At 38.6% G+C, this 25,985-nt stretch overlaps 1 long non-coding RNA gene across 2 annotated transcripts; it reads left to right on the top strand.

The window, feature by feature from the left end:
* On the top strand, positions 1–3,442 carry LOC104229075 (uncharacterized). 2 transcript variants are annotated; one of them, XR_711511.2, is made up of 4 exons: positions 1–209; positions 443–512; positions 2,449–2,518; positions 3,216–3,442. It is a non-coding gene; the product is annotated as an uncharacterized lncRNA (long non-coding RNA). The 2 variants fall into 2 exon arrangements; XR_711510.2 differs by having other exon boundaries at positions 1–512.
* Positions 3,443–25,985: the final 22,543 nt, after the last annotated feature.

Raw genomic sequence — 25,985 nt, 5'->3', positions numbered from 1 at the left:
GGTAATTTCGCAAACCACTCTAACTGTCACCGCCTAAATCTCTGCTTTACCAAGATTTTCCTTCGCATCTCTCTTTTCGCTTTGTTTAGATTCCCTTGGCTTCTCCATTGACGCATCAATTTCTGCTATATATTGACAAGAGATTGTGATTTTTGCTGAGTTTTTGCAATTCAATATTTGCTCCATCAAGATAATCACAAAGTTAGAAGGTTAGTTTTACTCTTCCGTTTCTTTTCCTTCAACTGTTGTTGGGTTTGGATTGTTTTCTCGAGGATCTGCCTAAATTAATTCAACTTAGCAGTTTACACTCGATTTGTTTATGCAATTTGTATAATCCAAGCCCTTAAAATTTCTCTATTCCAATTTCGGTCTGCAATTTTTGTTGCAATGTTTGTGGTATTTCAAATTTGCATATGCTTGTTAATCCATCTTTGTCCTTCAGAGTTAGATTATAAACTTCATGTATACCGAGAGATAAAGACGAGAAGTAGTACTTGGAACAAAACAAAGAGGTAAAAATTGCTATTCCTTATAGATAGCTATTTTGTGTATGAATTATTTCCAGTAATGTTTGACTAAATGGTTTAGTTACATGAAAATCTTAGTTTTGTCGTGCTGCTTCTTGAATTTATCCTTAAAAGAGAAAAAACGGAAGTTAATTGGTCAGAACAACTGAAATCTGAGTAGTATTCTCAGTTTGTTAAAAATCTTAGTTTTGTCGTGGTGCTTCTTGAATTTATCCTTAAAAGAGAACAAACGGAAGTTAATTGGTCAGCACAACTGAAATCTGAGTAGTATTCTCAGTTTGTTAAAGTATCTATTATTTTTACTTTACTATCTTAAAAATATAGGCTCTAGCGACACCAATAACTATATAGATTCAAAATTGATGTAGAAAGGGGAAGTTTTCTACCTAATAATATCGTGTAATTTTTTATATTCTCTACCTGAGAATATCAAATGTAATTTTTTATATTTTAAGGTTATGATTTTTATCCCAATTGGATGTACCTGTTGTATCATAATGTGTGTCTGTTTACCTTATTGTTCAACCTGCCTGGGCTACTATTTGTTGAATTTACAACGAAAATATACTAAGTGATAATTTTGTTAATGTCTGAAAGTGAATTTTTTGTAGCGACAATGCTTGGTGAACAGATTGATGAGATTTGAATTATCAGGAGTATCTGCCATAACTATGGATCAGTAAATTTCAGCAGTTTCTACCCTTGAATTTCTTTACGACGAGGCATTTGAAATCTCTTTTGTGGGTTCCAATAATAATTTCCTTAAAAACGTTTATTAGATATACTATTCAGTAGTTGTTATTGATATACGTGTAGGGAAAACCATAATTTTATAAAACTTAGTTTCTATGACCTTCTTCGTGGGGCGCCTACCGTACAAGTAATGAATGATGCAGAGTATTGATTAGTCGAGTCTAGCATAATATAGTGATGGCATAAAGTGGCTAATTTTCACCCAAATTTTGGCCTTAAAACAACTCTTGTTCCCCTTCAAAGTCTTTCCATCTATTCTTTCTCCTAATCCTTCCATGGGGTTATGAATGGATTCTCTCAAAATTTATCCATTTCTCCCGTAGGGATTTCATAGAGAGAATATATAAAGTATACTTTGTTTGCAAAGTTAATCCATCGAAGGTTTTTATCAATATCCGGTATGACTAGATTAATCTTTTAATATCTTTAGTTGTACATGTAATTTTGGACTTTGGTTCGACTACTACTATGTATTTTTGTATATATAGTTTGGACTAACAGGTAAACATTCCTGATTTGGTGATTTTCCTGAAATTTTAAAATGTACTGCACAACAGAAAACAAAGCCTTCAGAATATTTAAAATATTTTTCTAATTATTTAGTCTTCCATTATGGCAATTTGCAACAGATTGCTCTTTGAATTTTTGGTCTACATGTTTAGAGGAATAAACCTAGATGGTCCCTTATGACATTGTCTCTACACAGACAAACATACATGTTTGCACATTTGAGTATCACTTCATTTTTCTAATTTTCTTCTGAGAGTTAATTGTTGCATTTCCTCGAAAGACATGTGTCAGTGTTAATTAAAATGATTTTCTTTAGGAATAATTTAGTTAATCCTTATTCTTCAGCAAAATGTTTATCCCTAAATGAATCACAGATAGAACTACAGTACTATTGGGAACATATAAAGTCCGTAGAAAATATATTGTTAGAATTTAAATTAGAAGAAATAATAACTATCACCATCCCTACAATATTGATAAATGATCATTGAAGGAACAACGGAAATGATTCAAAAAGATCTTTATGTCTAAGGAAGGACATTGTTCTGGATATGTAAATTTATAATAGTGTTAACCTACATGTTTACATCTTATCCACATTTCTATGTTTTTTTTGGTTGATAAATTTTGTTGGAAATATAATGGCTTGATTTCACAGGTTCTTCAAAGTGCTGGCCTGGGAAGCAGAAACAATGCTTCTACTAAAATACATGACTTCGACTATATAGGTGATTCTGCACTTCTTTAGTCTATTGTCATATGCTTATTAATAATGCTAAATAGTTATGCTTTATATTTCATGTTATTGTGTTAATATGTCTGTACTTTAGTAGTAATAAATTTATATGCCTACAAATAAAAGAAAGATGAACAACGCCTAAATTGAGCAGATCAGGAACGTTCATATCTTGGTGGAAAAAATAGTGAGAAATGCCTTAGAGAGAAAGGGTACATAATTAATTTTCCATAAGAGAGTAACATTCATTAACTTCTAGCACTAGCAAATATTTTTATCTCAACTATCATGGTTCCTTACTTCGGCAGGGTACAAATATCTAAATTTAATATTTTTAGATACTTTATATTAGTGCAACACCAAGTGCAGTTACTGTACAGAAGACTTCATCTGCACTACTCTCATATAAGACTATAAAGCAAGTCAAACAAATTCAAACACAAATTATAACTAATGTATTGGCTATACCCAATACATTATCCCTCCTCTTTTGTTAAAATTTATGGAATTAAGCCAATAATTTAGGTTAGTAGACTCTAAAGTATGTTACAATCAAGAATTTAAAGAGAATTTTCAAAAAATATTTCTTTTAATAATTGTGATGTACGGATGTGTTACTTTCTACTTTTTTCATTCTGGTAATTTGTATTACGCATATGCTAAAGCATTTTTTATTTTGCATTTTCCAGGCCAGCTTGTTGTCTCGGTCGCAAGGTAAAAACACTCTGCTTCCTAAGAGCACGACAACTATTAGGGACCTAATATAGCTGATAGAACTACAGCAACAACAAGAAGAAAGTTAATTAATTGTATAGATTTTGAATCAAATTATGTAGATTTTGTTCAACTTTGCTTCACGGTTTGTAAACAAAAGTTTTTTATGTTAAATCAAAAATTTATAAGCTCCTTGGGCCCAGGCACCGCCCGGGCTACCGCCAACTAGTTTCGAAAGAAGGGGCGGCTGGATCATTTATTATTATGCAAGGAAAGTCACGGCAATTCAATGAAAATGAAATATTCACGAGCAAAACTTGAATTGAGTTATTACGATAAAAATTCAATGTTGAATTGGCTACCATTAATAGATATAGACGCTTAAAAATAATTATGAGTGTAACATTAAAGCAAAAGAATAAACAAAATAACAAAAGAAAGCAGGAAAAAAGGCAAAATAGAAAATAAAGCGAAGAGTAAAAACTAAAACAATATCTACGTTACTTTTACTATCAATAACATGATCTAATGGTAGGAACGATCTCTATAATAATATATATTATATTAGAAAAAGGTCTTTATATAATTCTTTAAACTATAGAATAGATCATTGGCGTTGTTATTACAAACAAGAAGTTATATGATTAATCCAAAAAAACTTTCTTTGGGAATCTTTAAGCTTTTGAGGAAAAAAGCCTGACAAAAATATTAAATTTGAATGAGAGTACTATTGAATATTAAATGTTGGAATCAACATAAATATTTGTCATTGAATTTCTAATACAAAATAGATAAGAGTTATAGACGACGGATTAAATTTCCATCACAAATAGTTCCCACCAAAAATGAAAATATGTAAATTTTATTTTGAAGAAAAATAAATAATAGTTCGCGAAAAGTGTCTATTCTACTGATCACGCCCAACTCTAATCCTAAAAAGGATAAGCGTTCGCTGCAAATATAATCCGGTCTAAAAGTTCGGAGTCGAATCCTACAGAGAACTAAGGTTTCACTATAACTGTTCAATATCACTCGAAAGACAAGCTCGAACAATTCCTAAGTTATAATATTAAGATTTTTATGTCTAACTAATTAACTAATAAATTAAAAAAGTAAATTAAAAACTAGGGATAGTAAGGGTTGAAGAAAAGATTAGGAGGTCTAGAGTTATGATTTCCTCAATTGTTGGAATCATTCTTGCTACGTCTTCTGTAATTTCGCCTAAGTATTCTCTACCGATCGTGAGTACTCTGAGTGTCGTATGTCACGACCCCAAATACCCGGTCGTGATAGCGCCTATCACATTACTAGGCAAGCCAATCCAAACCATTAACTACAACAAATTCCTTTTATAAAATCATTTTTCTAACACAAGTTTAAAACCTCAATTTTTCATAAGAAGTGCATAAACAGCCAAAAGGTGCGGAAATCAATACAATGTTAAACCAACACAGCCCAAACATCTGGTGTCACAAGTCTAGAGCCTCTAACATATACAAATCTGACTGTCTAATACAAAACAAGTCTAAAATGCGAAAAAACAAGGATAGAGGAAGAAAGCAGGGTTGCGGACGCCATGCAACTACCTTGCAGTCTCCAGCAAACTCTGATAATGCTGAGGACCCTCAATCTGCCGCACGGGCACCTAGATATGCACACACGGTGCAGGGAGTAACGTGAGTATGCCAACTCAGTAAGTAACTAAAGTAAATAAGGTCTGAAAGCAGTGACGAGCAGTTAAAATCATATAAAGGAGTAAACAACAGGATAATAGATCAAACTCTGCAGTTTAAAACCAGTTTCGTCATAAAATCTCTAGTTTCATTTGGAATACTTGAAATCATTTACTTAGCAATTCATCAACAGAGGCTTATTTTAAGAGAAGAGTGAAAGTAGTGAAAATATCATAAATGGGCCCCTTGGGCAAGATATCACTCAGAATATGGCCTTTCGGGCAGCCTCTCAGTCACTAGTGACTCAACTCTCGCCACTCAGTACTCACACTCAGCACTCAGGCTCATTAATATCTCATAATAGTAAAAAAAATCATAGTAACCACTGCAGCGTGCAACCCGATCCATAGTTTATAGTCGACTACGCTCACTGGGGGTGTACAGACTCCGGAGGGGCTCCTACAGCCCAAGTATCATATCGCTACGGCGCGCAGCCCGATCCAATATATATATCGTTGCGACGTGTAGAACAATCCATATAAGTATCGCTGTGGTGTGCAGCCCGATCCATAATTCATACGTATATAAATATCCTCACCTTTAGGTACTCAACCTCTCTCAGTCATTAACCTCACAGCCTCTCGGACACAACAGTAGAAATTAGGGAACTTGGTTCGAACAGTCCTCACATTAAGAAGTAGAGTGATAAAACCAGTTTTAAACAATAAACAGGTAAAACATGACTGAGGATATGCTTTCAAACAAGTAGAGTGAGGAAAAACAGTAAAAATGCCCCTAAGGGCCTCAACAGGTCGGCACAAGGCCACAAACATGGCATACAACCCATAATACAATATAATGACTAAAGTACGGAATATCATAAGGTTTAAAATCAAATACGCGGCTTAATAGTCGCTACGGGACGGACCAAGTCATACTCCCTACTGGTGCACGCCCACACGCTCGTCACCTAGCATGTGTGTTACCGTATTTATCAAAACAATTCAAATACTGGGGTTTGCACCCTCAGTTCCAGATTTACAATAGTTACTTACCTCAAACTGATAAAAATACCACTCCGCGACGCCTTTTCCCCTCGAATCGGCCTCCACTCACGTTAAATCTATCCAACATCAGAATTACGGTGTCACAATATGCTAAGGGAACGAAGCCCAAGCGAAAATAATCAATTAATACCATAAATCTCGAAATTGCCAAAACCCGACCCCCGGGCCCATGTCTCGAAACTCGGTAAAAATTACATCAACGGAATCCTTATCCTTCTACGAGTCCATACATACCAAGCACACTGAAATCGGAGTCCAAATGACCCTTCAAATTCCCATTTTAAAGTCTCTTAATCTCAAGCTCTAATCCCCAATTTTTCTCCTTTAATCTCCACTAATACCATGATTAAACAATGGAAAAATGATCATAAACCCAAATAATGAAGCTTAGAAAACTTACCCAACTGATCCCCTTCGATCTTCCTTTGAAATCACTACCCTAACTCGCTTCCCGTCTTAAAAAATGGAGAACTTAGCAAATTTTCGCGAAGGAAACAATATATACCTTCTGGCCCAGGGATTCCGCACTTGCGGCCCAGATTCCGTTTCTGCGGTACCGCATTTGCGGTCAATGAGTCGCTTCTGTGGCTTTCACTTAATGGTCCAAAACCGCATCTACGACCAAGTAGCCGTACCTGCGCCATCACAGGTGCGGTCAACCAACCGCATCTGCGGCTGACCACTTTTGCGACCCTTCCTCGCTTCTGCGGCATCGCACATGCGGTCCCCAATCTGCAAGTGCGGAAATACCAGAAGCAGAAAAATCTGCACCTTCAACAAAATCTCAAACTCTCCGTCAACCATCCGAAATCACCCCGAGTCCCCCAGGACCTCAACCAAAAACACCAACATATCCCGAAACCTTATTCAAACTTATACCAATCTTCAAAACACCTCAAACAACATCGAATCAACCAAAATACATCGGATTCAAGCCTAAGTTTTCAAAATCTTCCGAATTCTGCTTTTGATCAAAAACCCAACCAAACCACGTCCGAATGACCCACAACTTTGCACACACATCCCAAATGACACCACGGAACTACTGTAACTCTCAGAATTCCATTCCGACCCCTATATCAAAATGTCGCCTACCAACCGGAAATCGCCAAAATATCAACTTCGCCAATTCAACCCTAAATCTACTCCGAACCTCCAAAACTCATTTTGATCACGATTCTAAGTCCCAAATCACCTCCCGAAACTATCCGAACCGTCGGAACTCACATCCGAGCCCTCTAACACATAAGTCAACATCTGGTTAACTTTTTCAACTAAAGCTTCCTCAAAAGAGACTAAGTGTCTCAAACCATACCAAATCCTTTCCGAACCCGAACCAATCAACCCGATCACATGTAGAACTATTAGATAAAGCAATAAGAAGCAGAAATGGGGGAAACAGAGCGGTAACTCATGAGACGACTGGTTGAGTCGTCACATCCTCCCCAACTTAAACAAACGTTCGTCCTCGAACGAGTTAAGAAACATACTTGAAACCTTAAATAGGTGAGGATATCTGCTCCGCATCTCCCGCTCGATCTCCCAGGTAGCCTCCTCCACGGGCTGACCTCTCCACTGCACTTTCACTGAAACTATATCCTTTGACCTCAACTTTCGAACCTGATGACCCAAAATATCTACTAGCTCCTCATCATAGGTCAAATCACCATCCAACTGAACCGTGCTAAAATCCGGAACATGAGACAAATCCCCAATATACTTCCAGAGCATAGAAACATGAAACACCAGATGCACACTCGACAATCTGGGTGGCAAGGCAAGCTCATAAGCCACCTCCCCAATCCTCCGAAGCACCTCAAAAGGCCCAATGAACCGAGGAATTAATTTACCTTTCTTACCAAACCTCATAACACCCTTCATGGGCGAAACCTTCAACAGAACCTTCTCGCCAACCATGTAGGACACATCTCAAACCTTCCTGTCAGCATAACTCTTTTGCCTCTACTGCGCTGTACGAAGCCTCTCCTGAATTACCTTTACTTTTTCTAAAGCATCCTGCACCAAGTCTGTCCCCAATAGCCTAGCCTCACCGGGATTGAACCAACCAACTGGGGATCTATACTACCTCCCATACAAAGCCTCATATGGAGCCATCTGAACACTCGACTAATAGCTGTGTTATAAGCAAACTCTACAAGCGGTAGAAACTGATCCCATGACCCTCCGAAATCAATGATACAAGCACGCAACATGTCCTCCAATATCTGAATAGTGCGCTCGGATTGCCCGTCCGTCTGAGGGTGAAAAGATGTGCTCAACTCAACTTGACTACCCAAATCTCGCTGCACAGACCTCCAAAACTGCAAAGTAAACTGAGTGCCCCTATCTTAAATGATGGAAACTGGGACACCATGCAAACAAACAATCTTCCGGATATAGATCTCAGCCAACCGCTCTAAAGAATAGGTAGTACACACATGAATGGAGTGCGCAGACTTGGTCAGCCAATCCATAATCACCCAAATAACATTAAACTTCTTCAAAGTCCGTGGAAGTCCAACTACAAAGTCCATAGTGATTCGCTCCCACTTCCACTCGGAATATCCATCCACTGAAGCAAGCCACCCGATCTCTGATGCTCATATTTTTCTTGCTGATAATTGAGACACCGAGCTACAAATCTCACAATATCTTTCTTCATTCTCCTCCACCAATAGTGCTTCCTCAAATCTTGATACATCTTCGCGGCACCCAGATGAATGGAATACCGCAAGCTATGGGCCTCCTCCAGAATCAACTCCCGAACCCCATCCACATTGGGCATACAAATCCGACCATGCATCCTCAACACCCCATCATCACCAATGGTCACATCCCTGGCATCATCATGCTGAACTCTGTCCTTAAGGACAAGAAAATGCGGATCATCATACTGGCACTCTCTGATGTGATCATATAAGGAAGACCGAGAAACCACACAAGCCAATACCCGACTGGGTTTCGAAATATCTAACCTCATGAACCGATTGGCCAAGGCATGAACATCAACTGCAAGAGATCTCTCCCCAACTGGAATATATGCCAAACTCTCCATACTCACCACCTTTCGGCTCAAAGCATCGGCCACCACATTGGCCTTTCCTGGATAGTACAATATAGTAATATCATAATACTTTAGCAACTCTAACCATCTTTGCTTCCTCAAATTGAGATCCTTCTATTTGAACAAGTGCTAGAGGCTACAATGATCAGTAAACACCTCACAAGACACACCATACAAGTAATGCCTCCAAATCTTCAACGCGTGAACTATGTCAGCCAATTCCAAATCATGAATAGGGTAGTTCTTCTCATGGGCCTTCAACTGACGAGAAGCATAAGCAATAACTCTACCCTCCTACATCAATACACAACCAATACCAACTCTCGAAGCATCACAATACACGGTATATGAACCTGAAGCTGATGACAAAACTAACACTGGAGTTGTGGTCAAGGCTGTCTTGAGCTTCTGAAAGCTCTTCTCACACTCATCTGACCATACAAATGAAGCACCCTTATGAGTCAACATGGTCAAGGGCGATACGATAGACGAGAATCCATGAACAAACTGGCAATAATAGCCTGCCAAACCAAGAAAACTGCGAATCTCCGTGGCTGAGGACGATCTGGGCCAACTCTAAACCGCCTTTATCTTCTTCGGATCAACCTGAATACCCTCAGTGGACATCCCGTGCCCCAAAAAAGCCACTAAACTAAGCCAAAACTCACACTTGAAGAATTTTGCATAAAGCTTCTCCTCCCTCAATCTCTGCAACACAACTCTCAAATGCTCCGCATCCTCCTCCTGACTACGCGAATACACCAGAATTTAATCAATGAACACTATGACAAACGAGTCGAGATAAGGCCGGAACACACTGTTCATCAAATGCATGAATGCTGCTGGGGCATTGGTCAGCCTAAAAAACATCACCAAGAACTCATAATGACCATATCGGGTCCTTAAAGTTGTCTTAAGAATATTCGAGTCCCTGATCTTCAACTGGTGATAACCTGAACGAGGCAAAGGATACTTGTTCTTAACTATTACTTTGTTCAATTGTATATAATCAATGCACATCCTCATAGTGCCATCCTTCTTCTTCACAAATAGAACTGGCGCACCCTAAGGTGACACACTAGGCCGAATGAACCCCTTATCAAGGAGTTCCTAAAGCGGCTCCTTTAGCTCTTTCAACTCCGCTAGTGTCATACGATATGGCGGAATAGAAATGGGCTGAGTGCCCGGCACCAGGTCAATACCAAAATCAATATCCCTGTCCGGTGGGATGCCCGGTAGGTCTGCAGGAAACACATCGGGAAAATCCCTCACAATTTGGACATAATCAATAGTGGGAGTCTCTGCACCGACATCCCTCACAAAGGCTAGAAACGAAAGACATCCCTTCCTAACCATACGCTGGGCCTTCAAGAATGAGATCACTCTATTAGGAACATAATCAGTCAAACCTCGCCACTCGATCTGTGGCACACCCGGTATAGCCAATGTGACTGTCTTGGCATGATATTCCAGAATAGCACGACACAGAGATAGCCAATCCATGCCCAAAATGACATCGAAATCCACTATACACAATAACAAAAGATCCACTCAGGTCTCTAGACCCCCAATAGTCACCGCACACGACCGGTACACACGGTCTACAATAACAGTATCGCCCACCGGAGTGGATACATGAATAAGTGAAATAAGAGACTCACGGGGCATATCCAAATAACGGCCAAAGTATGATGACACATAAGAAAAGGTGGAACTGAGATCAAATAATACAGAGGCATCTCTGTGGAAGACTGAAACATTACCTGAAAGAGGCATCTAAAGCAACAACATCTGGTCTACCTGGGAGGGCATATAAACGAGCCTGAACACCACCTGATTGACCTCCCCCTCTAGGGCTACCCCTAGCTGACTGACCTCTACCCCTAACTGGCTGGGTGGGTGGTGAAGTAACTGGAGCTGAAGTCGAAGGCTGACCCCTTTGCTGAGACAGACCATCATGAAGATGAGGACACTGCCTCCTCATATGCCCAAACTCTCCACACTCATAACAACTCCCCGGTGCTGGAGATGGGGATTGAAGGGAACCCATGGCACCGGAATGACCAGTAGAAGGACCTGCCATGGAAGAACCCTGAACAGATGGAGCACGGGACGAACGCTGGGCTGGAAGGTCACTGAGTGATGAATGGCCTTGATGAGAATTATGAGAACCATGAACCGATGATGCCCCACGATAACCTGGGCGAGCTAACTGAGCCTGTCTGAATGGACGACCTCAACCCTGCTGGAACTAACCTCTCGAAGGAGCACCACTAAAGCTACCAGATCCCCGAGGCCTCTTGGCCTCCCTCTCCTCTCGCTCCTGGTGGCGAACTGACTCAATCTCACGGGCGATGTCAACAACTTTCTCGAACGTAGCACTTGTCACCCTCTCCCTAGTCATGAGAATCCGAAGCTAATATGTGAGGCCATCAACAAACCTCCTAATCCTCTCTCAATCTGTGGGAACCAACCAGACCACGTGATGAGCTAACTCAGAGAACCGCATCTCATACTGCGTCATAGTCATCTCTCCCTGACGCAACTGCTCGAACTGCCTGCGCAGCTCCTCTCAGCGAGACTGTGGCACATACTTCTCCATGTCACACCTCCTTTTTCCCGCACCCGCGAGGGTACAGAGGAGTTTTCTCCAATTAAAGGACAGTCGAAACGGGATCTGTTTATTTGTTTCAGAGTCGCCACCTGGAAATTTTATGGCGTCCCAAGTCACCGGTTTTAATCCCGAATCGAGGAGAATATGACTCTGTTTGTCATTCTGCGAACCAGAAATCCGGATAAGGAATTCTGTTAACCCGGGAGAAGGTGTTAGGCATTCCCGAATTCCGTGGTTCTAGCACGGTCGCTTAACCATTTTATACTTGGCTTAATTATCTCGATTTACTAAATATTTTTTTTTGTTGCCTGATTTTATTTCCGCTTTTGTTCAGATTGTTTATAATTATAGACTTTCCTTGAAAATGAATCACGCGCACGTATATTCGTATTATACATTTTTCATAAATGTAAAGAATCGTGTTACGCATACGTGTACACAATAAGATTGAGAATTTTTTTTATATATTTTTTATAAAAAAAACTTATGTTCAAAATTAAAATAAAATTAAGAACAATTCGTCACTCTTGTATGACTAAATAGTGAACTGCACATCTCGGGTTATACAAAATTAATTTAATATCCTCCGACGAATTTCCTTTTATTAAAATTTTTTGCTCAAAATTGCGCGAACGCATAATCCGAACTGCCTTTAAAAAATGTAATTAGGTCACGCGAACGTATCCCTAATTTCACAAAAAAATATTCTTGATGGTAACATAAAATCCTTTACAAATTGTTTATTACATCCATCTATATGAAAGTCATGGAAAATCACTATTTAGGATGCCTTTAAATTTCTTGAAAAGAATTCAAAATTTATTGGGTTGTATTTTAAATGTATGAATTATATACCTCAAAACTATCTAAAGTTAAAGAATTAATGATATGAAAAATAAATAACGTGCGACTAAATTTACCATTTTTTCATGAATATGGTAAAAAAACGAATTGCTTGCAAAAAGGAAAAGAATTAATTTGATACACAAACTAATAGTTTTCGAAGAATTGTTCATTATTCTATTTGGAGCGAATGCTATTTATACATTTTTTGACTTAAAATGTTACAATTTATAAATCCAACCTTCTTCTACACCACTTGTTTTTAATCCAAAGGTATGATTATTTGGTTAATTTGCTCATGATGATTGAATTTGGGATAGGTAAAATTGAACCAAATTTTAGGCTTATGCAAGCTATTTACAAATACTAACTCTATACTTTGTAAATCGTCGACATTATTTTATACTTTATTTTTTAAGAAATGAGTTGATCGCATCCCTAAAATAACTAGGCTATTTGTTATTAAGAAAGGGAACTAATCTACCTGTTGATTTAATAAAATGACATTACATATAACGTAGTTATATATCTGAACCATTTCATAATATTCCAACATCGTAAACGTAACGGATTATATCAATTTATCTTTCCACTATGGTTATACACATAACCGTTATTACGCCAAAAATACGACTAACATCATCTAGCTTTAAACAAAATCGGATATTTGACCAAATAGGCTAGTGACGTAGTTTCTTGATATTTCCATACTATTCTTTACTTAGCTAACAATATCACAAGATTTAATCAATGGCCAACTTTCTGCCATGTTCCCTGTCTTGACAATTCGAACATAACTATACTTAATGAAATTCTGAAATAGTTAACATTATTACAACGCTTATACGAACTTCAAAAGGGAATGATTAAGTAATAGTCATTATGTCAAGCATACTATTATATTAACCAAATGAAACAAAACTGAAATTTAAACTAATAGACTTAAACGAGTAGAAGACATAATTATAATTCCATACTTCATTTATTTGGCAATGTTGAAGCTTTCCACAACATGAGTCTAAAGATATATACCTGGAAATGAGGGTAAAGAGGCAAATTTCAGCAGTAGCAGCAGCAACAAAATCAGCAGAAAATGCCAATGTTTCAACAGATTTGAGCAACAAACAGGACCCGTGAAACCCAGACGAACAGTAACAGAAATTTAAGAAAAATTTCAGATTTAAACCAAACAATATCAACAAACAAACACAGACAGATTCAAGAAAACAATGTTTCGATTTTTCTTTCTTTCTTCTCTATCTGTTTCAGATTTGTTCCCCTCTATCTTATTCTCTTTTTCTGTTTCTTTCTATGTCTATTTTTTGTTTTTTCTTTCTATATTTTTCAGATTCAAATGCAGATTTCCTTTCTTTCTTTTGTTTCTGTTCAGTTGTTCTCTTTCCATCTCTTTTTTTTCTTAGTTCTGTTTTTCTTTTGTTCTTCTCCTCTCTATCTCTGGTTCTGTCCCCATCTTTTGTATCAAGACCTCTCTATATATAACACATTCCCAAAATCAATTAAAATCAATCACTTTCTCCTACCAAACCCATTATCTTCCCACTCACCCCCATTACATTAAATAAATATATCAAACCCACCCCATTACATTTTGTCCCCCATGCCTAACATAAACAAATACAAGATTTCTCCCCACTAAATTTTGTCTTGTTCCCCCTTTATATTAAACAACTATATCACAACCCACCCCATTACAGTTTGTCCCCCATGCTTCACATAAAAAATTACAAAAATGTACAATTCCTAAACTACCCCTCCGACCTTATTGCAATTACTATTTTACCCCCAAACGTACTGCGATTTACCAAATTACCCCTATCAGCTATAACAAATCAATTAATCAAACTCAACCAAAATATAGCCAATATGACCAATTTCTACATAAATTCAAACAACAAATCTCATGAACATGATTTCTTCAACATTTCAACAACAAATCACATGAACATGATTTCAACAACAAATCATATGAACACAAATTGAACAACAAAGAACAACTAAAATTTGATTGAACAATATTTTTAGCAACAAACAAACCTATTTTCAGATTCAACAACAACAATCAAACAAGTATATTTAGATTTCTAAATTCAATAATATTGAACTTAAAATCAACTCTAACAACATTACAACAAACAATTCCTATATTAAACTTTAAATAAGATTATGAGACAAATTCAAGAAATAATCATAAATGGTAAACAAGAAATCAAGCTATACAAATTTCGGATTCAAGAACAATCAAACAAAGTATGAACATGAATTAAATCTATTTTAAACAACAAACATGACGGATTAAATGACTCAAACAACATTAATAATTTCTGGAAAATACATAACAATCATGAAACAAATTGAAGAAATAATCAATTAAATTTTAATTTGAATCTAACAAACATTAAACTAACAAATTTTTACCTAAACAATAAAACAAACATGAAATAAACATGAAAAACAAATTAATTAATTTCCCATTTGAATCTGAAAATTAAAATCAACAAAACACATGAACAAACTAAAAATTAATTCAAACGATAGACAAACAAAACAAGAATTGAATCATTTATTGATTCTGGATCCGAAAATAAAGGACAAAAATTACGGACAATAAATGAGATTCAAAAACCAACTAACCGGAAATGAAACGATGAACAACGATTGTAAACAAATCTGTCTGGACTTCGACTCAATAAAAAACCTTCGAACTTTGACGAGACGAAGAAGATGAAGCAACGTGAAGCACAGCAGTAGCAGTTCATCGAGTGAGGAAGAAGAAGCAGCATGAAGCAGAAGCGCCGGCAGCAACACGACGGAGGAAGCAGGCAGGTTGTTTCGACGATGGACTGTTTTAAGCATTCTTTTGAAGGAGACGCAGCTGGTCGACGCAGCTGGCCGTGGCGAAGAAGCAGCAGCTCGGAGGAGTTGGTTTTGGACGCGTCGAACGTGGAAGAAGCAGCTGGAATGGAGCAGCAGTAGCGCGATGGAGTTGGGCTACGATGAAGAAGAAACAGCGGCGTCCATGGCGACGTGAAGCTGGTTGACGAAGCAGTGGCGATGCAACAATAGCAGACACAACTGAAGCGAGCTTGATGTTGGGTTGTTCATGGTGCGATGAAGAAGATGAGGACGAGGCAGCCATGGGAGCTTGACAAGCTCGTCAATGAAGGATATGGGCGGAGGTTGTTGGACGTTGACGATGATGAAGGAGCTTGGGTAGCAGCTATGGCTGCTTAGAGACGAGACGAGGTGTGTAAGTGTGTACGGGGTGACAATGAAAAGCCATGGATGAGCTTGAGGGGGGAAGCCATGGATGAGCTTTGGAGAAACTTTGAGAAGAAGAAGATAGGGAGGGGGGGATGGCTTAGCTCTTAGGGTTTTCTTCTTCTTTTTTTTTTTTGTTGTTTTTGTAAAATGTAAGATAATAGGATGTTGGGTTATGGACTGGGTCGACCCAGTTCGAAATGGACTGGGTCGTTTGGGAAGATTGGGCCATTTTTTGGGCCTGTAGCTTGAATTTGAAGAAAAGGCCCAATTCCGATTTTTTGTATTTTTGCTCTCTTTTCTTCTTTTATTTTTCTAAAACTAAATTATAAAAATACTTAAACTATTATTAAGAACTAAATTAAGTTATAAAAGCGCAAATTAACTCCCAATAACAATTAACGCACAATTAAGTAATAATTAAGCATAAAATTATATATTTGGACATTAAATGCTAAAAATGCAAATGATGCCTATTTTTGTAATTTTTATTTTTTTGTAAAACAAACTTAGTTACTAACAATTGTAAGATTAAATCCTACATGCAAAATGTGACATATTTTTGTATTTTTAATAATTTAACAAATAAACATGCATAGACAAACATACAAATAGTTACACAAAATATCACAAAAATTGCACACCAAGAAAATTTATTTTATTTTTGAATTTTTTGGGAGTAATTCTCATATAGGGAAAAAATCACGTGCTTACACTCCAGAAAGAGAACAGAGAACTGCTTCCAGGTAAGGGGCGCTGCACCAACAGGCCTACACCTCTCATACGCCTCCCACCAAGTGAAGGCAACCCAAGAAAACTGAAAGGTAGTGAATTCTACACCACTGGTCTCTAGAATACCCGCTATACAAAGCATCCTCTGGCACTTATCCAAGAAACATTGGGCATTCTCACCCTCTTGCACTGCTGAAAGTCGGAGGCTGAAGTCAGCCAAACCTCTCTAGTCGACGCTGCTCGTCATCCGGCATAACTGGTACCACATACTCCTAAGCTGGTACAACCGGTTGGGGTGGAGGTGCCCCCAGTGTCTGGAGTCCCTGCACAACCTGCTCAGGTGTGCGAGCAATGGGAGTCTGGGTGCCTCCCCCGGCCTGAGAAGTAGATGCGGCCATAGTAATTGAGACCGCCTGAGCCAAACCGATACACACTGATAAAATCTGAGCTAAAGCCTCCTGAAGGGCTGGAATCACTATAGGCACAGCTGGTGCCTGAGCTGGTGCTACTATAGCATCCACGACTGGGACCTGATCCGGAACTGGGGTAGCTGGTGGATCTGCAGGTGCTGCCCTAGCTGCTCTGCCCTTGCCACAGCCTCGACCACGTCCTCAGCCTCTAGTGGCCCCAACTGGTGGTACTAGTGGTCGTCCACCCTACCCGGTAGCACGTGTCCTCACCATCTGTGAGAGAATGGAATAACAAAAGTTTAGTACTCGGGTCAACAGATTCGCACGACAAGAATTTCATGAATATGAAATTTTTCCTAAAGGTTCTGTAGCCTCTCGAGGATAAATATAGACGTCTCTGTACCGATCCGCGAGACTCTACTAAACCGGCTCATGACTCGCGAGACCTATGTAACCTAGACTCTGATACCAACTTGTCACGATCCTAAATTACCCGGTCGATGGAGCCTATCATATTACTAGGCAAGCTAACCCAAACCATTAACTACAACAAATTCCTTTTATAAAACCATTTTTCTAACACAAGTTTGAAACCTCATTTTTTCATAAGAAATGCATAAATAGCCAAAAGGTGCGGAAATCAATACAATGTTAAACCAATACAGCCTAAACATCTGGTGTCACAAGTCTAGAGCCTCTAACAAATACAAATCTAACTGTCTGATACAAAACAAGTCTAAATGTGGAAAAACAAGGATAGAGGAAGAAAGCAGGGCTGCGGACGCCATGCAACTACCTTGCTGTCTCCGGCAAACACTGATAATGCTGAGGACCCTCACTGTGCCGCTTGGGCACCTGGATCTGCACATGCGGTGTAAGGAGTAGCTTGAGTACGCCAACTCAGTAAGTAACTAACGTAAATAAGATCTGAAAGCAGTGACGAGCAGTTAAATCATATAAAGGAGTAAACAACAGGATAATAGATCAAACTCTGCAGTTTAAAACCAGTTTCGTCATTAAATCTCCAGTTTCATTTGAAATACTTGAAATCATTTACTTAGCAATTCATCCACAGAGGTTTATTTTAAGAGAAGAGTGAAAGTAGTGAAAATATCATAAATGGGCCCCTCGGGCAAGATATCACTCAGAATATGGCCTCTCGGGCAGCCTCTCAGTCACTCATGACTCAGCTCTCGCCACTCAGTACTCACACTCAGCACTCAGGATCATTAATATCTCATAGTAGTAAAAAATCATAGTAACCGCTGCGGCGTGCAGCCCGATCCATAGTTTATAGTTGACTACGCTCACTAGGGGTGTACAAACTCCGGAGGGGCTCCTACAGCCTAAGCGTCATATCGCTGCGGCACGCAACCCGATCCAATATATATATATCGATACGGCATGCAGCCTGATCCATATAAGTATCGCTGCAGCATGCAACCTGATCCATAATTCATACGTCTATAAATATCCCTACCTTTAGGTTCTCAACCTCTCTCAGTCATTAACCTTACAGCCTCTCGAGCACAATAGTAGAAATTAGGGAACTCAGTCCGAACAGTCCTCACATTAAGAAGTAGAGTGATAAAACCAATTTTAAATAATAAACAGGTAAAACATGACTGAGGATATGCTTTCAAACAAGTAGAGTGAGGAAAAACAGTAAAAATGCCCCTAAGAATCTCAACAGGTTGGCACAAGGCTCCAAACGTGGCATATAATCCATAATACAGTATAATGACTAAAGTATGGAATATCATAAGACTTCAAATCAAATACGTGGCTTAATAGTCGCTACGGGGCGGACCAAGTCATAATCCCTACCGGTGCACACCCACACGCTCGTCACCTAGCATGTGCATCACTGCATTTATCAAAACAATTCAAATACCGAGGTTTGCACACTCAGTTCGAGATTTACAATGGTTACTTACCTCAAACCGGTGAAAATACTACTCCGCGACGCCTTTGCCCCACTAATCGGCCTCCACTCGCATCAAATCTATCCAACATCAGAATCACGACATCACAATATGCTAAGAGAACGAAGCCCAAGCGAAAATAATCAATTAATATCAAAAATCTCGAAATTGCCAAAACCCGACCCCCGGGCTAACGTCTCGAAACTCGGTAAAAATTACATCAACGGAATCTTTATCCTTCTACGAGTCCATACATACCAAGCACACTGAAATCGGAGTCCAAATGACCTCTCAAATTCCCATTTTAAAGTCTCTTAATCTCAAGCCCTAATCTCCAATTTTTCTCCTTTAATCTCCACTAATACCATGATTAAACAATGGAAAAATGATCATAAACCCAAATAATGAAGCTTAGAAAACTTACCCAACTGATCCCCTTCGATCTTCCTTTGAAATCACTACCCTAGCTCGCTTCCCGTCTTAAAAAATGGAGAACTTAGCAAATTTTCGCGAAGGAAACAATATATACCTTCTGGCCCAGGGATTCCGCACTTGCGGCCTAGATTCCGCTTCTGCGGTACCGCATTTGCGGTCAATGAATCGCTTTTGTGGCTTTCACTTAATGGTCCAAAACCGCATCTGCGACCAAGTAGCTGTACCTGCGCCATCGCAGGTGCGGTCAACCAACCGCATCTGCGGCTGACCACTTCTGCGGCCTTTCCTCGCTTCTGCGGCATCGCACCTGCGGTCCCCAATCCGCAGGTGCGGAAATACCAAAAGCAGAAAAATCTGCACCTTCAACAAAATCTCAAACTCTCCGTCAACCATCCGAAATCACCCCGAGTCCCCCAGGACCTCAACCAAAAACACCAACATATCCCGAAACCTTATTCAAACTTATACCAATCTTCAAAACACCTCAAACAACATCGAATCAACCAAAACACATCGGATTCAAGCTTAAGTTTTCAAAATCTTCCGAATTCCGCTTTTGATCAAAAACCCAACCAAACCACGTCCGAATGACCCGAAACTTTGCACACACATCCCAAATGACACCACAGAACTACTGCAACTGTCGAAATTCCATTCCGACCCCTATATCAAAATCTCGCCTACCAACTGGAAATTGCCAAAATATCAACTTCGCCAATTCAAGCCTAAATCTACTCCGAACCTCCAAAACTCATTTTGATCACGATCCTAAGTCCCAAATCACCTCCCGAAGCTATCCAAACCGCCGAAACTCACATCCGAGCCCTCTAACACATAAGTCAACATCTGGTTGACTTTTCCAACTTAAGCTTCCTCAAAAGAGACTAAGTGTCTCAAACCTTACCAAATCCTTTCTGAACCCGAACCAATCAACCCGATCACATATAGAACCATTAGACAAAGCAATAAGAAGCAGAAATTGGGGAAACTGAGTGGTAACTCATGAGATGACTGGCCGGGTCGTCACATCGTAGCTCTCTCTCGAGCAAATACCACAATTTACTAGATGTATTCTCTCAAACTACACTAGCTAGCACTATTTCACTACTCACTATGATCGTACCAAGGTTTTGTTATCTCTAATCTCGCCTTTAAACCCTCCGTATTGATCTCTCATATACGTTAGTAGTGATGTTATTCAACAACTACCTAAATATTTACTCTCTCTCAAGCAGTACACACTAAATAGGCACAATCAATTGATGGACATTCAATCAACAACAACAAACACGTAGTTGAATAAGTAGAGAAGTCCAACGGCTTAATTATATAAAAATATAACAAGAAAATAACAAATTAGCTATTCATAATAGTATGCATAATTACAATATTAGAATTCATAACCAATAATGAAAATAGGAAGAAGGAAGTGAAAAACTCGTAGAAGAATTCTCCGCCTTTCTCCCAGTGTATTCTTGCCTCCTTAGGTCGAATCCCGGTCTCCTTAACCTCCTTAGGTCTAAATTATGTCAAAAGCATGTCAAAGGTGCTCAAAATACCGTTTTTCCATGTATATATACCAAGTAGGGTCAGACCCAAACAATTATACCTTCTCCTACACGAAAAAAGACACTTTTCTAGGTCAGGACGCCTGCGGCCGCGGATTCAACCGCGGATTTGGCCGCAGATTTTGGCCAGTTTTTGCCTTACATCCGCGGCCAGTGCGCGACTACACACTTGTCACGCATTTTTCATCCTGTTCTGCTTAGAATTTGGAAAAACATAAAACATGAAAGTTGTAGACCTTTGAATTAGATTTCCAACCATATATTGCGAGACCAAATAGAGTTCTGAGAAAAACGTTATGTGTATTTTACTAGACAGTGCGCATTATACCTACTTGATTCTTCGTTTCGTTACTCTATCATCCGTTGATCCCCGAACACGATCCCGACTTAATTTCTTGTGTTTTTACTCAGGCCTCAAAACTCCAAATCACCTGAATTCATTCCATAACATCTACATATCTCGGAATCACTCCTACAAGGCATAAAACACATAATTAGTGCAAAACACTAGCGATTAAAGCTCAAACTCAATTAAAGTGCAGTGAATTGAAATATAGTAATCGACTAAAATACGTAATTATGATCTATCATCACCTACTAATATAATTCAGTTATATCCAAAGTCAATTTGATTCCAACTACTGGAAGAAGACTTAGTTGTTCACTTTTAAAATTTTAGCTACTTAAGTACTTCTCAGAAAGTCAAAGTAAGACTAATAACATCATGATCTAGAACTATTTATCTTAATATTTTATTTATAAGTTAAGTAGTAAAATAAAGACTCAATTTTAAGTTAGCTTTCATTTATCTGATAAAGACGTAGTTCTCAGTTAGCTTTCAGTTATCAAATAAAGACCCAGTTTCCAATTTTAGCTTTCAATTATCATACACATATTCAATTTTCAATTTCCGTTATAAGTGTTAGATCAAGTTTTCGATATGAGTTTTAGTTTCGAGACTTCTCAGTATGTGCTATGTGAATTGCCTGCCTTAATTGCTGCATTTTACTATGTTAAAGTACTTCTAAGAAAGTCAAAGTAAAGACTAATAACATCATGATCTTGTAACGACCCGATCAGTCGTTTTAAGAATTAACGCCCCGATCCCTTATTAACTACTTTCCCGTGTTTGTTTCTGCTATTTTGATTCGCCGAGATATTTGATTTTGAGTTTTGGAGTGTTTTGGGACACTTAGTCCCTAAATAAGAGCTTAAGCTTTAGAATTTGGACCGTAGTCGGAGCAGTGTGAAGATGTCCTCGGAATGTAATTTTGTCGGTTCTGTTAGCTCTTTTGGGTGATTTCGGGTTTAGGGGCGTATTCGGATTGTGTTTTGGAGGTCTGTAGCTTATTTAGGCTTGAAATGCCGAAAATGGAATTTTTGAAGTTTCCGGTTCGATAGTGAGATTTTGATATCATGGTCGGAATGGAATTCCGAAAGTTGGAGTAGCTCCGTAGTGTTGAATGTGACGTGCTTGCAAAATTTCAGGTCATTCGGACGAGGTTTGATAGACTTTTTGATCGAAAGCGTAATTTGAGAGTTTTTGGAGTTCTTAGGCTTGAAACCAATGTTAAATTGGTATTGTGATGTTGTTTTGAGCGTTCTGAAGATTGGAACAAATTTGAATGATGTTTTAGGATTGGTTGGCATGTTTAGTTGAGGTCTCAGGGGCCTCAGGTGTTTTTCGGATGCTCAACGGATCATTTTTGGAACTTAGAGAATTGCAGAAAAAACTTGCAATAGTCAGTTCCGGTTTCCTTCTTCGCGTTCGCGAGTGGGGTCTTGCATTCGCGAAGAGGAGCTTGGGTTGGTGAAGGTTTAATGCTTCGCGTTCGCGAAGGTATTCCCGCGTTCGCGAGGCTTTGGGTTCTTATACCTACGCGTTCAGAAAGATGGTCTCGCGTTCGTGTAGGAGGAGGGAAGATGGTCATTGCGTTTGCGAAAGAGGAAGACTGGCTAGTGGATTTTTGTGCATCGCGTTCGCGACTGGTATCTCGCATTCGCGAAGAAGAATGCATATGGGCAGAACTTAAATTTCAAAATCGAGGGTTTTGAGTTCATAGCACAAAATTGAATTGGGAGCTCGGTAGGAGACGAATTTTGGAGAGATTTTCGGAGGGAGTTTACGGGTAATGATTCTTAACTCCTTTTTTGCTTATAACTCATTAATCTAAACATGAATTCATCATCTAATTTTGGATTTGGGGTGAGAAATTGGGGAAAATTTTGAAAAAGTTCATAGACCTAATTTTCGAGTTTTGATTGGGGATTTGACATTGGATTTAGATAATTTTGGTATGGTTAGACTCGTGAGTGAATGGGGGTTCATAATCCGTAACTTTTACCCGATTCTGAGACGTGGGCCCAGGGGGCATTTTGGTCATTTTACCTAATTTCGCGTATTAGCTTAGAATTTATTTGTGGAATCAGTTACTTGAAGTTATATTTACATTGTGCAATTGAATTGAATAGATTTGGGTCATTTGAAGTCGAGTACTCGTGGCAAAAACGTGGTCTCGGGTTGATTTTGAGCTAGTTCGAGGTAAGTGGCTTGCCTAACCTTGTGTGGGTGAAACTCCCCTTAGGATTTGGTATTATTGATACTTGAAATGCCTTGTACGTGAGGTGACGAGGGCGTACTTGTGCTAATTGTTGAAAAATTCGGTTTTTTAAGTAATTTTAATTGTGTTTCTTTTCCTGTTTATACTACTTGCAATTTAGGTCTGTTGTTAGCTTAGAGAAGCATGTCTAATTGATTTAATTGTTTTACTTGCCCAAACTGCCTTATTTGGATTATGTGCAGCATGCTAGGCTAGAAATACCTGTTTTACCTTGGTATGAAATTTGAATTGAATTGTGTATTCTTCGTATTGTTGCTGTGTGTTTACTTTGGGACTACGGGACGGTATCCCGGGAGATTCCCCTACATGTTTACTTTGGGACTATGGATCGGTATTATGAGAGATCCCCCTGCACTTTTATATTGGAACTACGGGACTGCACCCGGTAGATTCCCCCTGTACTGAGTATTTACATTTGGGACTACGGATCGGTATTCCGGGAGATCCCCGCACATTATGAGTTGAACTACGGGACGGTATCGCGGGAGATCCATCGGATATTTATATTTGGGACTACAGGACGGTATCATGGGAGATTCCCGGTTGTTATCTCTGTGTTGAGCTGTATACCTTCTGTGATTATGTTGTCTCTATGGTAGCTGTTGTTGTTCTTTCTCTCTTGTGTTAGTTCTTACTATTGCACTTAATTATGTCATCTTATTCTACACTGTTATACCTTGTATTTCATTTAACCTCAGTAGGGTCCTGACCTTCCTCGTCACTACCCGACCAAGGTTAGGCTTGGCACTTACTGAGTATCGCTGTGGTGTACTCATGCCCTTTATGCGCATGTTTCTCATGTGCAGATCCAGGTACTTCGACTTAGTCATACCACCCTTGAGGCGAGGCGGCTTTCCTAGAGACTTCGAGGTATATTTGCCACGTCCGCAGACCGAGGAGTCCCTTTCAATTCTCTCTTTAAGTATTAGCCCTTCTGTATTTTCTTTTGTTAGACATTCTGGGGTTAGATACTTGTAGACATTCAAAAAGCTTGTGATTTCATGAGATTCCGGATTTTGGAAAATGTTGTTTCAGTTTCGAGATTTTGTATTGTATATGCCGAGCGGCATCTTAAACGCTTCGTTATGTTATTTCTGTAGTTTATGGTTAGTTTTATTCTGTTATTTCTGTATTCCGCAATTTTTTTGGCTTACCTAGTCATAGAGACTAGGTGCCGTCAAGATAGTTCACGGAGGGCGGACTGGGGTCGTGACAGATCTAGAACTATTTATCTTAATATTTTATTTTATAAGTTAAATAGTAGAATTATTTCCTTATTACTAGTACCGAAGAAACCTCAATTCTTTTTAATTAAATAAACATGGCTTATTTTAGTTTAAAAGATAATAAATGAACAAAGATCCATCCTCTGAAACTATCTCAATAGAAATGAGACTAGCACTTGAGATTAATTTGCATGATGAAAAGGAGAAATCCCTTTATCTTTTTATTAATGTAAGAAAAAAGAAAAGCAGAAGACATTTTATTAAACCCAAACTGAAAATCTTAATTATTACACTAAGACCTCATATGAGAGATAATTCGATATTCTAGCGAACTTATACCTCATGAATAGGCAATGTGGGTATATTTATGTTCATGCCTCATATAATATAGATAGATTTTTTTCATTCAATTTTAAAAGTTGTTATTCGAGTGTTGGAATTTTGTGAAACAAGAGTCATGGATGAGTAGGTGATACTTGTGACATGTTTGTTTTGTTGTGCAGCGTACAAACCAACCACTCGATGAATTAAAAGAGAATCAAGTCATATTCTAATATTCAGCAAAAGTATGATTGGCTGCTTGTGCACACGTTTCAAGAATGAAGTCGTTGATCGTGGCACTCATTTCGACCATCGATTGTGTTTTCCTTGCTATGATTGTGCTATTCCATGTCCTATACTTATTGGGTAACATTCAAAGCGTTTCCTAGTAAGATTTTTTTCCTTACCTAAGGTTCAACTCGAAATTTCTAGTTAGGAACGGAAGAATTCTATCTATTCTGTCATAATTCTTAGTTACTTCAAATTTTCTAGGTCTTATTGACTATGCATTGTAGGAAAAATATCTGATAATTTTGATCAAGAACAAGAAGGAAATAAAAATAACTTATCGAATAAATATTGTGTCGTCGCAAGCCAATATTTTGAAAGTGATTTTGACCCGACTGAATGCAAATTGTTAAGACCGGTCGCTCCCTAAGGTTCCACAATACTTTTAAACACGTGCACTCGTGGTTGGAAATTTAGAGTTTACACAAAACAATTCCCCAGAAGTGACTAAAGATGAAGAGAAGGCGATGGTGTTTTTCTGTGTTTGAAAACTTAACAAACAACACCTTATATAGGTAAGATGCTAGAAGTGTTACAAGAAGGAGAATTAAGTTGAGGGTTATAAAATTAAAAGAGTTGTTATAGAATTCAAGTAGCAGTTACAACAATTTAAAGCATAGTTGTTACAAAGCAATAAATTAGACGTTACATAATTGAATTTAAAGAGAATGAATTTGGA

Source organism: Nicotiana sylvestris, chromosome 11 (genome assembly GCF_000393655.2).
Source record: "Nicotiana sylvestris chromosome 11, ASM39365v2, whole genome shotgun sequence".
Classification (NCBI taxonomy): Eukaryota; Viridiplantae; Streptophyta; class Magnoliopsida; order Solanales; family Solanaceae; genus Nicotiana; species Nicotiana sylvestris.
This window is presented reverse-complemented; position numbering and strand designations above follow the sequence as displayed.